Source organism: Chiroxiphia lanceolata, chromosome Z (assembly GCF_009829145.1).
Source record: "Chiroxiphia lanceolata isolate bChiLan1 chromosome Z, bChiLan1.pri, whole genome shotgun sequence".
In the NCBI taxonomy this organism is placed as follows: domain Eukaryota; kingdom Metazoa; phylum Chordata; class Aves; order Passeriformes; family Pipridae; genus Chiroxiphia; species Chiroxiphia lanceolata.
The window spans coordinates 61739527-61754390 of record NC_045671.1 but is presented as its reverse complement, the minus strand read 5'-3'; positions in this window follow the sequence as shown (position 1 = coordinate 61754390).

The window sequence follows — 14864 nt, the reverse complement described above, 5'->3', positions numbered from 1 at the left end:
CCCTCTTACTAGAACAGCACAGGCTTAAAATGTTGGTGTGTTTCAGACATTCTCCTGCAATGATGACTGCATATGAATATAAAGTGTGTCTTGTCTGTGTGTAGACTTACACAAAAAATGGTCCGGTCATAACACGTCAGCAATATGCTAAGTCTGCTAGGAGTGAACAGTCGTATTTAACATTCGGTATTATGTACATAAAAACAATCTTTGTGCAGCCAGAATACAACTGCATAATATTTTCATGCTTTGCCTGTCAAACAGATTGCTTTTGTATGCGGCAGGTGATGACTAAAGAGGTTATTTCATTTAGCTTAAAGACGTAGTTGAAATGAGCATCAGAAGTGAAATTTGGCAATTCCAGCCCTCTGTCCTATGATTAATAGAGAAGCTGGTACATTTCTGCCTCAGGCAGTCTGTTGCTGATAAAGAGTGGGCCCATTCTTTATCATCATATAAAGTGATTAAACCAACTCCATATAGCAGGAAAGACTACACTTGTTGATCTGTTTCAGGTCTGTTTTTTGCAGAGTCTCAGTGAAGTAGCCTTAGGCCAGCAGCAGATAGATATGGATATCAGAGACCATGTATCCATAGAGTTGTTCAAAGTGCTACAGGTATCTCCGGGAAAATTGCCCTTTAAGTCCTTCAAATGGCTGTTTTGCAGGACTATAGAAGCCAGTTTTCTGGCCACAGAATGATGCCATTTTGCACTGCAAGTAGGATTTCCTGCTGTTGTTTCAAGTCTAAGCACAGATCACACTCTAAAGCAAAGTATCTTAGAGACTAAAGGAAACCCTTTCTACTAAACCATTTCTTCCACCTCCAATACCCAATAGCTTTCTCCTCTAAAAAAGCATCATGGAGTTCATCAAAATTATAGCTTCCAACATCATGCTGGGGGTATTTTCACCTTTCTAGGCTGTGAATTGTTTTGAGCTTCTTGATCCCCAGGAAGTGGGAAGCTGTCATCATAAATAGACGGGACACAGTTTTCTTCCTTTTTCCTGGTGGGAGATGGCAAGTGTCTGAAGGGACTGAAGCTCTGCCATGTCAATGCTCTGCATCCTGCTGCCTTCATCTGGTTTGTGCTGTAGCCTCGTCTGATGTCTGCTGCATCTGTTACAGCCATTTGCTCCCATTGCAACACTGCAATCAGTGGAAAAATCAAGAGAAATTTAGCATTTCCTCCCTGCTGTTAGCAATGCTGGATGAAATCAGGGAGTACTAAAGAGCACACTCAATTCCAGGCTGGTGAACCTTATCTCCATGTCCCACAGGGTGCAGAAGATGTGAGTCTGATACACTGATGCTTGGCAGTCCCTTTCTGTATTTGCTTAGCATTTATTCAGAGAGAAATAGGTTTTTGAAAAGTCTCGCTGCGGTGTTCCTGTGAAAAAACAGCCCTTGCTACCCATCTCCTAAACAATTTTTGCGTTTCTGGGTCCTGGGCTTTTCTCCATACTTAGCTGAAACCTATTGTTTTGAGAGGAGAAAGGTGCATCACAACCCACTTGAGTTTGATCAGATTGAGTAAATTGCAGACATCCATTTTCCTTTGTGTGCCCAGCTGATGAATCCTTTTTTCCTGTATAGTCTGCTTAAGTTCTTTTGTGATGGGCTCACTTCACTTATTTACTATCTGTATGTCCTTTAGAAGTGTTCTACAGATATCCAGAAGTCCATAGACAATGACTCAGAAGACACCAGTCTAAGAAAACTGAGTGACAAATACATTTCTACTCCCCACCAGAGAGGATCCATGCTACCACAGGGATCTCCTTGGTGAAAATGAATATTGGATACTTTAGTGGAAGATAATCACTGCTGCTGCAAACAGCATCAAACAGCCCACTGTGAGGATTCTTGTAGCACTGGGACTTCTTGACTTGCTCCCTTGTCCATCCAAGAGTGAATGAGTGAGCTGCTATCAGGGAGCCACAGTGCAGTCCTCCCCACAAAGAATTAGGTGTTTACCTTGGATTCACAACGTAACTGAGATTGAAAGGGACCTCTGAAGACCTAGTCCAGCCCCCCTGCTCAAAGTAGGGTCAGCTAGAGTAGGTTGGTCAGGACTGCGCCCAGTTATGTTTTGAGCACACAGACAACAAACTCTCTGAGGAAGCTGTTCAGCCACTCTCATAGCAGAAAGGGCTTCTGGAAGTTCTCCTGTGTTTCAATTTGTTCCCATTGTCTCTGATCCTGTCACCATGCACTGCTGAGAAAAGTCTGTCTCCATTTCCTTTACCCTCGTCAGGTATTCGTACACATGGATAAGATGCCCTTGAGCTTTCTCTTCTGCTGAGAGAGCAGTCCCAGCTCTCTCAGCTTCTCCTTATATGTCAGTGTCTTCAATTCCTTCATCATGGTTGTGGCATTTCCATGGACTTGCTTAAGGTGTGACCTCACCAGTGCTAAGCAGCAGGGAAGGATCACAACCCTCAATCTACTGGCATCACTCCTTTCTGTGCAACCTAAGTCACCAGTAGCCTTCTCTAAAGCAAGGGTACATTCCTCACATTCCTAGGTCAAGTTCAACTTGGTGTCCACCACAACCTTCAGATCTTTTTCTACCAAGCTGTTTTCCAGACAGTCAGCCCCCAGTCCCAAGCCTCTGGCTGTTCCCCTCCAGATGCAGGACTTTGAACTACTCCTTGTTGAACTTCATTAAGTCCCTGTTGTTGGCCCATTTCTCCAGCCAGACCAGGTCCCTCTGGATAACAGCGTGACCTCCTGACTGTCATAAGTACAACAGCACCGTGTAAAAATGGAGCATGAATCTGAAATTATTTTACTTCAGTATAAATAGGGGAAAAAACATTCCATTCCATACAAAAGCAAAATATCTTCTTCTCAATATGAAATGGAAACAATGCGAACGGATTACTGATTGTAATAATTGCCTTTGGCTGCTGGCTCCATCACTCATTCCTGAAATAACTGAGAGAAAAGAAAATAAATGAGTTTTGTAAATCCCTGATATATGCATCTGGGCACAGATTCTGAGTGCCTTCATTGCATTTTGGATAAGAGTAATCTTCTGGGAATCAACAAAAGTGTCCTTCACAGCAAACATTTCTCTTTGCCCTGGTGCCCTCCCACCCAGTCTCTCTGCCAGATTTCCCCCTTTGCCTGCCCAATTTTTGCCCTGCTGTCATCTTACCTCCAGGTTTCCCATTGCCATTGTCTTACCGCTAGGTTTGCTCTCTCCCCTCTTGCTTTCCATTTCTTCCCTCACAGCCAAGTACAGATGCAGGCTGCTGCTCCCTCCCCAACAGTGTGTTCATGGGAGAGAGTTGTGTTCCCTCATCTCTGTGCCTGGTGCAGGGACTGACATTGCTCTCTCCACCTTTGCTCTTCTTCTCCATTTCCAGGAGGTACCAGTTCACACGGAAGCCAACCACGTGTATGCCATTCATGTGCATCCCTCCTGGAGGACTTGAATGTGGCAAGAACCTGCTCCTCACTGGGGGATAAATGCAAAGGTAGCCATGGTGCCCTGACGGCCACCATCATGCAGACCACCAGCTGATCTGTCACACTGCTTCCATGCCTGGGGGTGTGGTGAGCAGTGGGAATGGGCAGCATGTATGGTGGGTTTCTGCTGGGTTTAGGGTATGTCCAGCCTCTGTGCCAGAATCCACAGCTTAAAAACTAGCAAGGGTAGTTAGGGACTGCTGGACTGGGATCCTGGATGATCTGGAGATGCTTTGGAGGAGTAAGGAAGGCAGGTTGAGGAATAAAACAGAGGATTCAGTGGCTGAATGTCTTCTGTCTTGCCTGGCTATCCTGGCATTCAGAAAGCCAGTGCAAAGAATTGCTGTATGTCTGGCACTTACCATGTGTCCCTGAGGAGTGCACTTTCTTGGCTTAGACGAACAAACATGCCTTCTGGTTCTCCAGCAGGCCGAGGCACTGGGTCTAGGCTTCTGAGCTTGACAGGACACTGAAAGTTGAAGGCATGCCTTGAAACACACCCTTCACAGCAGGAGTTTGAGCATCTGCCACTTTCAAGGCAGTTGGGCAGATGCTGTGGAAGTCAGACAGTTCCTGAATTCCCCTGCTTTGTACCAGATGTAGCGATCGATAAACCATTTGCAAAGCTGTTTCAGCAAACTAAAACCAGTTACAAAGTGGGGGAAGTAGTCAGGGTTGGGTTTGGGGACCTTTTGGAGCTGGATCATTTTTTCGTTTGTATGTTTCTTTGTTGCTTTGGAGTTGGAAGAGCTCAGTGAAGGGTCTGGTGGCTGGCAGAGGGGGGTAACCTCAGTAACCACTACCAGTACAGTGGGCCCACACCCTCAGACAGTGATGACTTTTAAGGTTTAGCCCAGATTTCAGTGCACATGCTGGGTTTTGGATGTTGGGCTAAGTGATTTGGGTTTTATGACTGCCTATTAAAGCCTGCAGTTTAGTCATAAAATATATTAAGCTGTGGGAAATTGAGTTGCATATTCCATTAGATTTAGCTTTAAGTTAGCTAAGCAACATTAACCATGTGTATATTTTGCTTATATGCAATATATACACTTTCAAACTTAATTTATTGACCAATATTGACAACTAATTTGTATAGCTTAGGAGGATATATTTTAGATAAATAAATATAAAGCATGATTCTTTGTTTGTAAGCTTGTGTATGTAGATAGAAAAAAAGAAAATGTACTGTTAATAAACCTCCTCCCCTTTATTTTCTATTAAATATATTACACTTTTATTTTAGTAACTGAAAAAATTGTTCATTTCCATGCTTACCTCTGTGCTGTCTGGTTGTGTTTGCATTCCTACTTGTTAGAAAGAAATCTGGTACCTTCTACCCTCTTTATTCTGGTTTGACTCATATAATCATGCATGAGACAGTAGATATGCCCTCTATGTGCCTTGTTTGAATGGTTATAGTGGTATTTGCCAGCAGTGTTATTTGGAATTAGTCTCTTTTAGCTATAATTGCTGTTTCAGAACCAATGTCTTTATTGAGACTAGATTTTCTCAGGTGTCTGTGTTTGCAAATGTCTTCTCCAGATTTACAACACTGTGTGTGTATACCTTGGAGTTGCTCTTTCGGACTGTGTTCCCTGCTCAAGAAGGAGCACAAAGTTTTGTGGCTGTCTTCCTGACAAAATGATGCATAGAAAGTGCCACACGCTGATGAAGCTGGACAAAGACTTTGGACACTGCCACAGGGGGAGATGAACATTTTTTCCCTTGCAAACACGTGGCAAATTCCTGTGTAGCTACCATGGCATTGCGTTCATCCCTGCGACAAGGGATAGTGAGAAAACTGTGCTGTGGTATTTGCTGTGTGCCCGTGGAGGTGGCTGAACCATGCAAAAGCATGGACCAGGCTCAGGACCTAGAGGCTTCATTAATGTGTAAGTAAATGCCATGAAGGGCATTATCACGGCCCATCTGGTGCAACTTCCTCCTAACAATCTAAGAGCTGAGGCAGACTGAAACTGAATGCCTTTAACCCATGCCATGTACTATGCTGTTTTTCTTCCAGGCTGTCTTTAGTATTATCTTTATTCTGGGTATTATTTGCTTTTGATCCCCATGAAAGGATTTTTAATTAGTTCTTGGACTTATATCACTGAGGTTTGCAGATACCACTGTTCCCTTGTCTGTTTCTTGCATTGTGCTTTTGGTGGCTGAACAGCTATTTGATATGGGAAGGTTTTCTGAAAGCCTGTACTAGTATCCCTGCATATTGTTTTTCTCATTACCAGCCCTTTCTCCATTCAGCTGAGAGCACAGCCCTGACATTGGGTATGCCGTTTTGCTAAGATCCAAGCATGTGTGAGTAAAAGTTCACTCAGGAGAGTGGAACCTGTGGGACATGGGATGCCGTGGGCAGTGTGGTGCTGTGGACATGGGAGTGCTGACTGGGTGGCAGAGTGCGTGGCTTTGGCAGCCCAAGGCAAACTGCCATTTCTCAAGGTGTGCTACTTCCACGTTTAATTGTAATGTAAAGCTTGAGTAACCTGGAAAGTGAGAAATCATGACCACAGGTTGTGCAAACATTAAACAGTGCCGACTGGTCTCAGCCAGAGTCAGGTCTGAGAGTGCCTTCCTCTTTTTAAGTTATTCATCCTGCCCAATTTCAGACCAAAGGAGATGGCAAGTCCTACTGCTGCCAACGGACAGACTTGTCTTGTTACTGGGATCAAACCCCTGCTGGGGAAATAATTCCTTCACTTAGAGGTGGTACAACTATCTGGACCACTTCTGACTGAGCAAGGAGGGATGGAACAGCATCACACACACAGTGAGCTGCAAACTTTCTACTGTGACAGCCAGGTGGCTTCGGTAGGCCAAAGGTTAGGGTACAATCTTTACAGCAAATTCAGAGAAAGGTAAGAAGGGTGGATGGAGATGGGAAAGCCATTTTCTCACCCCTAAAAGTACGCATTCCCCTTCCTGTTCCTGGGGCTGGTAGGAAGTAATTTAAAAGAATATTCTTATGAGTCCTCATTCAACCCTGTCGGAGCTATCACTACACAGGGAAACAGAGGTGAGTGACTCCCCACGTTGTCCCTCTACATCAGCAATGCCACCGAAAGCAAGTAGTCAACACAGCCCATTTTCCCTCATGGCACTGCACAGGTGGAGCCTCTGCTGTGACTCATGGTGTGGATTTTGCTTCTGGGCTCTCACACTGGAGCAGAGAGTACAAAGAGGCAGAAGTGACTGAACTGGCACAGTCACCATGTGCAGCTGGTGCCACCAGTGCAATACGTGCTGCCCTTGGGCCCCTGTGGCAGGGTTGTATAATTAGATTTCCATTTCTCCAAGGAATTGCTGCTGCTGAAGTCTCTTTGCTACCCAAGACGTGCCAATTCAACACCAGCTCCCCACAGCCTGTGCAGCACCAACTCTTTGTGATGTCTTAGGGGGTCCCAACGTTGAATCTGGGTGTCACCTGCAGGAAGTGTGGACAACACTTGTGATATGAGCTGTTACCTAAAAATTTTACTAAATCTGGGCTGCAGACAGAGCCAGCTGCCTTGTACTCATGCAAGGGGCAGCATCCTGGAGGGAAGGGTTGGGAGCAACCTGTATCCTTGTATCAGAGAGTACGCTGTTCCTTATTCTGTGGGCACAGCTACACTATTGCTAGCTCTGATCATCAGGGATCATGAAACAGGGACCTCTGCAGCCTTCATAGCCACCAGTGGTGCTATGTTGCATGGGGCCCTATCTGTGGTGCAGCAGGCTCCCAAAATCAGGTGCCCACTCTCCAGAAGTCTCGATGAATGGACCCCTCCTAGTGAGGGAAGTAAATTCTTTTGTTACTCACCCTCATCAAAGTGTTCTTTACTTTCTCATGCTCCTGGAAGTCTCTGCTGTGAGGTCAGGCATAGGAAACTACCAAACTCTTGTCATGGCAAATGATGCTGTAACGTTGCACAGCCTTTCCACAACTCACTCATTTCGGAGAAAACACAGCAGCGCCAGTTGTTCAATTGGCACAGGCTGAATACCACAAACGTCTGTTTTACTCTTTCCTGATTTTTTTTTTCCCCCTCAAAGGAAGAAGGTGATGCCATTTTCAGCAGATGGGGCTTTCTGAAGCATACTGAAGAGGGTGAGGTTTGTGGCAATAGTGCCAGACCTATCAGTGCTGCCATTTAGGAGAAGCACATGAACAACATCCTCTGCCCAGCTGCTCTTGTTGTGTACATATTACTCATCTTCTCCATGCAGTCTAGATAGGAAACAGCAATACTCAGCAGATTATTCCAACCCACTGCTAGATAACATCTGTTTGTGCAAGTCCAGTTCCTATAAAGCTCTGTATACTTCCAGAGAAGTGACAAAGGCCTGTAATCCATGCAGCTGGGGAGAAGGTTCACACCTCTCTGGAGTTGCTGATCAGCTTTCAGGGATTCTCAGACATTATGGACTTGCATTTTGGAGCATGAAAATTGTTTGCAGGTGCCAGATAAAATAGCAAGTCGTCAGCAGTAGGAGAGCCAGTGTTTGACCACAGCCAGGAGCTCAGGTATAGCTGCATGAAGCAAATGTTTTCCAGGTGTGTTTTTCCACGACATCTCTTAGGCTGGAGGGCCACACCTCACATCTCAGGAAGCTGCTGATTATCAGGAAATAGTTAAAGACCAGCAAACTCATGGGTATGTGAGCAGCATCCCACAGTCAGCTGCACTCACAGGTAGCAATGCTATGAGACATACTTTCTGTCAGTGAGAAAATGTGTTGCTGGCCCATCCCTGATGTTGCCTACTGGACACTGGCCAAGGGGGCTAGAAACACTATAATAAAATTTTCAACCCCCATAATGTTCAACCAGGACAAAAAGGTCAATATTTGATTACTATAGTACCTTTCTATGGTCATTTTACTGTCACAGACTCCTGTATCAGCTGCACAGAAATGCAAAATGGCTAAGCTCAGCTCCCTCCATTGAAAATGCCTGAGCAAGGAGGGGGAGGTCAGACCTGAGGCTCCAGTATAAAGTAAAATAGCTCCCTAAGCACTGAGCCTGACTGATGCAAGTCTGTGGCTGGTAATTACTGTTGCCTTCTGGATTTCTGTTTTACCAGCAGCACTGATTGACTTCATCTTGCTGAACAGAGCAGAAAGGAAAAGAAAGACAAAGAGACAAGCAACAACATGGTCTTCCTGAGAAAGGATGCAGCCTGCATGTGTATATCTTTAGTGCCATTTGTCTTGAAACACTCCTTGTCCTTGTCTTACTGTGGTTTTGCAATGTGGTGGGGCATAAATGACAGCTTTGTGCAAGGAACGAAAATAGTAAGTGTGTAGGATATACAGGCATGGAAGCTACCTGCAACATGATTCCTCAAGCTGAGATAATTTTAGAAGGAAATTGTTTCAAAGAAATGTTTCTGCTAATGAAACAAACAAACAAACAAAAGGCACAAAAAGCTGCAAAACCCTGGAACTTCTGCATGAAATCAGATCTGTCAAAAAACTTTGGATTGCAGCACAGAAGGAATCTCTTGCGTACTAGCTCATGGCAATGAGCTGGGACAAGCCTATGGAACAATGCTTAACAATTCCACGTCATAGAGGGGCCTTTCATTAAGAAACTTCCCAAGAGAAGTCATATGCCAACCCAAAATATCTCTGGTCTTGGTTGCACTGCGTATTTTGTTCAGCATTTGCTACCAGAAGAACCCAAGCACATTGGAAGCAGATCTTAGGAATTCTTGCTCCCATCTGTCCTGGACTGTAAATAGTCACACTGTTGATGGCTTTAACTGCTGCTGTGTAGAAACTGGCCCTTTAATTTGTGCTGCAAATGGTGACGGAGGATTGTTTTCTCTTGATGCCCCACCCTGGACAAGATCATTTCAGGCAGATAGGAGCTAGGCTGCATCAAAGAGCTTAGTCTTGGTTTAAGGCCTCTGTGGCACCAAATGGGAACAGGAAGGAAGCCTGCCCTTTACTGCACAACACATCTTTGCAAACTGCTCTGATATATTCATGTGTCACAGCTTGCTTGTGTGCAACGACTACAGGAAAAATTTGTAAGTAGTACAGATTTCTAACTGTGCAGCCATCATAACACTGCTTACTTGAGGTGGCTTAGGATAGAAATGTAATATTAGTATTTTTATCTGTGTGTCAAATCACGGTTGTGTTTTTACTGGTTTGCAAGAGAGGAAATACCTTAGCCTCCTTGTGGTTTTTCTTCCCGAGACTTCTTCCAGTGAAGTAATGAGCACACATAAAATTCACTCTGGTGAGTAATTTAACAAATGGTTTCACTTCAAAAGAGAAACATACCTATTTTGGAGAGTAGTTGGTAAAGCTGCTGTTTTCCAGAAGTCTTGAAATTCCCTGTGTTTCTCACCTCTCTCCAAGGGTCCAGGTAAAGGCAAAGCACTTAGGATAACTTTTTGGCCTTGAGGAGTTAAAAACATGTATCTGTAAAGATATAGTTAAAAGTTTGACTTAACAAAGTGGAGAATATTACAGCTCCAGAAATATGATGGAGATCTGCTGGCTGGTGGCTGAGGATGACAGATATGAGGGGCAGGGGTAGTGTGCAGAGGGTGGACCTTTCAGGGTGGGTAAAACCAGTGGGAGGGAGCACTGGCATGGGAAGCACTTCATGCGGTGCAGCCCTGCACTGTGCTTTCCCAAGAAGAGGGAGAAATGGGCTGCAGTCCTCAAATGCAGGTTGTAAAACTTTTGATCCCTTTTACTACTGACTTCCAGACTCTTACCTTAGAGTAAGTGTGCTTTCTGGTAAATGCTGATAAAAGTCCTTCCTTTTTTCTTTTTTTTCTGGATGAGTCTGAGGGTGTTCAGAGGCCTTCGTACTGTGGGGCTGGGTGGCCAGGATGGCTGGAATTCCTTCTACTCAATGGGGCCAGGGTCCTGTCTGTGCCCAAAGGTACTAGGGCACCATCCACAGCAGCAAGTACTGACCCTCCTGCAGGAGAGAGTAAGGCCTGCCAGCTTTGGCAGCTTCAGCTTATTGCTCTTCTCATACAGGAGTCCAGAGTGTGTGTGACAATGTATGTTGTCACATGACGTCATGTTACATGTTCTAAAGGAAGATAACTAGGACATGCACATTTGTCTTCTTTAACTCCTTAATGTTTTGGATCTGCTGGGAGCTCATGTTGGTGTCATAGTTTCAGCTGAATGAAAACACCAGGGCTTGGGCAAATTACAAATCATGCAGTGTTTGGTAATTACAAATGGTATGAGCTGCTTGTCCCAGGGGCTGGCCTTCAAGAGAGTGATTCTGATTCTTGCGTGTGTCCAGCGTGATCTCAGAGTTACTGATTCATCTGCTCAGAACTGCAAAAACTTACTGCAGCCATCTGTTACTTGAGAGCTCAACTCTGGTGTGGCAGTCTGAGAGACACTTTCTGGCTTCTGCCAGGATCTGTCTACACTTTTGCTGGGTTTACCACTTTTCTCTAATTTTTAAATCCAGTCTTTTTGTCTTTCTGATTCTTCTTGCTGTGTTACAAAGTTTATTGTGAATTTTAAGAAGCTTACAGATCATCTAACAGTTTACATCTTAAAATTCTGGAGGGAATGTACTATCTAACTTTATGTAAAGCCAAGTACATATGTATATCTGTAGGTATTTAACTGTGGGTATTTTAAGCACAGATAAAGCACTGTTCAAATAAAATACATCTTTAAAAGAGCTTCATCTCTTCTTAGTGATTCAAATTATCTGACAAAGCAGTCTATATGATTACAGGCTGTAATAAACTTTTTCCCTTCAAAAGGTTAGCATCAAACTCAAGCAGAAGTTCAGTAGCTGCAAGTGATATTTACAGCAGCAGTATGAAGATATGTATTTGTTTGTGTCAGTGTGCATGTGTGTGCAGGATCCCAGACGATTGCAAATGGAAGTACCTGGTACAGGATTACAAACCACTCCCCTCACTTCCCTTATGCAAAGAACTGGTGAGGAGACTGCTGCCCTCTGACGCTCCCATAGACTCATCAGAGCAAAGGGTAAAAATGTTAATGGTTGCTCTTGCCTGCAGTGATTTGAGGAGCAGTGGTAGCTGGGGCGATGGTGCTCTGTGGGTGGTTGTGCAGTCTCCCTGCCACACTGGTCACCGTTGTCCCACCATGGGGAAACTGCTCAAAGGCAGTGTGTAGGACAGTGTTCAGGAGTTATTCTATCATGTACTTAAAAAAAGAGAGTTCTCCAGTTCTGTATTGCTGCTCCCCAGAGAATCTCACCTGTCCTCCTGCAGCTCAGGCCGTGGTGCTGCATTGAAACCGGTTGTTCCCTTTAAATGTCACCTGTCTTCCAGAACAGGGCTGCCACGACCTGCAAGGCTGCCTGTCACTACAGCAGCTGACCTACCTTACCTTACTAGTTCTAAAGCACTTGACAGTGGTTAAGAACTGGAATGTTCTGAATTCAGTGTAAACCAAGGTTTCAACTCATTTTGATTTTGTGGGTTTAAAGACGTTTTGTCTGTTTCACAGTGTTGGTGTGTGAGTTCTGTACTGATTTAATTATGTGATTTTTAAAGTCACACCTTTTCTTAATCTGCAGAAACTTGGAATAAAAGAAAAGCATAAATCTTTTGTGATGAGAAGGCAAAGGGTAAATTAAAAATGCCATATCTGGTCTCTGAAAACACGGAATGCACAAAGCTGTAGACAGTGTAACCTCCTTGGGGTGGAGGGACGAGGGAGAGAAGCTTCAGGAAAAATCAATCTTTTGCAGCTGATGCCTCAATTTGCATTTCTGTCTCTGGAATAGTGTCTAATATGTGCCTCACAAAATTGACTGGATGGTAGCTAATTTGCTAATTTTGGTTCCTTTCAGGAAAGCACTTGCCCTCAGAGCTGCAAATTTTGCCTTTACACGGTCAGGAATGTATTTGCAGGTAGCCGTAACAATGATTTAAGTGACTGCCCTCTGTCTAATTCAAGAACAACTGTTTCTGTCTAAGCACAAATTTACACATTTTCACTATGGTCCCTTAGAGAACACCATATATGTGCTGGATTAGCTTTCACACACACACAGACAAAAAAACCCCCACACCACCAAAAAGGAGAGGCTGACAGTGAAGCTGGCCTGACCTGCATGCTATGCTGCATTTTGCCTGTCTGAATGTACTTGCTAAAGGTGAAGAGTCTACCTTTTCTGTTCTGGAGTGGTAATGCTCCAGTGTCATTTACAGCAGGACGATCCATCATAGCTGTTTTAAACTTAGTTTCATAACATAAAAACGTATGTTTAAAACATAGTTTTAAACTTCATGTTTAGAACAACATCATTAGACAGCTGACAGATTAAACACCTTCAAAAATAATCTTCAATTCTGGACCTGCACCAGCAAGGAGATGCATACGTAATACTTATGTGTGTGTGTGTGTGTATGTGTTGTGTGTGTATACATATATATATATATATATCTCATCATCATCATCATGGCTGGGCTTTGCGAATGAAGATTTGGGAAGGGCACTACCCACATTTGTTGCAAGCGCGTTGGCAGCTAAAAAGGCCAATACGAGATAGACATGTCTGGTTGCAAAAGGCACAGCAGAAAGACTCCTTAGGTGGTATATTCTGCAAGGCACGATTCTTTCTGCGTTGTCTTTTCTCCTTGAGAGCGATCCTGCGTGCTTTCTCAAAGGAAGCAGCAGCATTATAGATGGTGTGTCTCCAGACCTCCAAATTGGAGGCCAGAGTAGACTAGTTATGTTGATCAACATGGCCAAGGTTGAGATGTTGTTTCAGGGAGTCCTTGTATCTTCTCTTCGGGGCTCCTCTCTTGTGGCAGTCAGTGGCAAGTTCACCATAAAGCAAGACCTTAGGGAGGCAGTGGTCCTTCATCCTGGAGACGTGTCCTGCCCAGCGCAACTGTGTTCTCAGCAACATGGCCTCAATGCTTGTGACTGCTGCTTGTTCTAGAACAGATGTATTGGTCACATAATCTGACCAGTGAATGTTTAGGATTGTACAGAGACAGATTGTACGAAAACATCCAATCTTAACTTACCTAACTTTCCGTGTCACTACCAAAATACCATAGGAGAAACCCCACAGTATTCAAATTTGTGTTAGCAAATGTTATTTGCTAAAAAAAGAATGGTAACAACCTTCAGCCTGAAGTAGAGCTGGGTATCAAAGCACGAGTGTACTTTTGCAGTTGTTATCTGATGTCTGCAGCTTAGTGTTGTTGACATCTGGAATACTTCTCAATGTGTTTGTATGTGTTTCTGTCTCTCTCTCTATTATTGATTGTGCATCCATTTGCCATGCAGTCAGATTTTCCTAAATGTTTGGAGCCTCAGTTTTATTCTCTCTTCCTCTCTCACTGCAGCTATTTTACGTTTGTTAAAATTTTCTACAACAAACAGTGGAAAAGGGTCAAAAGCTCAAGAACAGGCCAAAGACAACTACCAAATGGAACTGTTGCACGTGGAAAATGTATCCATGGAGGTTCATTTGGATTAAGGGAATTAAGTTTGTGTTACTTCTCTCTGAGGGTGTCCCAGGGACACCGGAAGCCGCCGTGACATATATATATATATATATATACACATGCATATATATATGCCCACATACATGTGTATTTTAGTTCAGTGAGTATAGTCATTCCCTGAATTCCTCCTCTGGATCTGATCTGGAGGGTTTGCTTAACTCTTGGCCACAGAAAGACAAGATTATTCAGCATTCTCTTTCTTAAGTTAGCATGGTGGGAGGTAGTTCAAAAGATGAGAAAACAAACACTGTCTTAAAGAGCATAAAGGAAGGTTTGATTTCCCGTTTAGTTTTTTTTTACAGAAGTTCTCTGTAGTACTGGATTTAGCCCTGCTGTACACAACACCAATAATACTGTCCGGTGATATTCTGGATGACTGTGCTGTGTTCCTTTTGAGTTTATACCTCAGTGTACTGTTTTCCTTATTTTTTCCTATACATTAGTTTCAAGTTGATTTATCCTGTAGTTGCAACAAAACGTGACAGCTGTGTCTGATACTACTTTGAAAGGGTTAACACTGGAGAATAAGCTGAAGTGGTTTGCAAAGTGAATCTAAAAGTGGAAAGTGGAGGGAATTTGGCATGTACAGATGAAAATGTGAAAAAAAAAATTTGAAATAGATGGTCTGGAATGTGGTGGGGTTTTTTTGTTTGGTTGGTTGGTTTCTTATTTGTTTGTTTTTGTTTGGTTGGTTGGGGTTTTTTTAGGTTCAGTGGAAAAAGTACAGCAACCTGAAGCTGGCATGCTATGAAGTGAGGTGATGTGATGTGATGGTCATTGTAGCTGAACTTCATTGGCTGAGTAGTCAGGGAATGGCGGGGGGGGGGGTGGGATGTGTGTGTGTGTGTTTGGTACAAGAAAAAGAACTTAGTCTAGAGATAACTTTGC